At 52.3% G+C, this 742-nt stretch overlaps 1 protein-coding gene across 1 annotated transcript in view; it reads left to right on the forward strand.

Moving 5' to 3' along the window:
* RPTOR (regulatory associated protein of MTOR, complex 1) overlaps positions 1-742 on the forward strand; it is a gene marked incomplete at its 5' end in the record, with an annotated part of 106,061 nt that overhangs the window by 44,502 nt on the left and 60,817 nt on the right. The gene's annotated exons all lie outside the window — the stretch shown is intronic.

The raw sequence follows: 742 nt of genomic DNA on the forward strand, positions 1-742 counted from the left end.
TTTCTCTGTGCTGCTCCCTCTCCTTTTTACTGCACAGTCAAGGGAAAGATGCAAACTTCCCCTCCAGTGGAAAGGGGGAGCTTGGGTTAAGAAGCCTCAAAGTCGAAAGAACAAAAAGTTCCCTTTCAAGGAAGTGAGTAATTCTGTAGAGATTTAGATGTGTGACTTAGCTGCTAACTCACACACACACACAGCGGCTCTCTCTCTCTCTCTCTCTCACACACACACACACACACACACACACACACACTGCAGATGGTTCAGAATGAAGCATCGGCAGGGAGCCTGCAGCACAGCGAGAACAATTAGCTCCGCGCCGGAGTCGTTCCAGAGGCGCCACGACGTCCTATTAGGCTGCCTATTAATGTAATTCATCATCGTAATAGGAGGACGGAGGACAGTTATTTGATAAAATTGAAAATGAATTTTAATAAAAACCTACAAGAATAGAAGCAAACTCCCTTTGCAAGAGGGGGATGCCTCCAGAGGGCGGGGGGCGGGGGGGCGTCCCCAGCGAGGAGCTGAGAGACGTGCAGAAGCTAAGGAAGGCATTGCTCAGCACAGGATTTGGGGCACATGGCTAACCATTAGAAACATAAAACCCTGCCTCGTACCTCAATGAGAGAAATTCCACATATACCAAAGGCTTAGGTGCCAATGAGGAAACGCCCAGGGAGGGGGCCAGGGGGGACGGGGCCTGAGAGCCGGGGCGGGGGCGGGCCGCAGGCCCCCCCAGCAGCAC

The sequence above is a fragment of the Myotis davidii genome, unplaced genomic scaffold (genome assembly GCF_000327345.1).
Source record: "Myotis davidii unplaced genomic scaffold, ASM32734v1 scaffold211, whole genome shotgun sequence".
NCBI classification, from domain to species: domain Eukaryota; kingdom Metazoa; phylum Chordata; class Mammalia; order Chiroptera; family Vespertilionidae; genus Myotis; species Myotis davidii.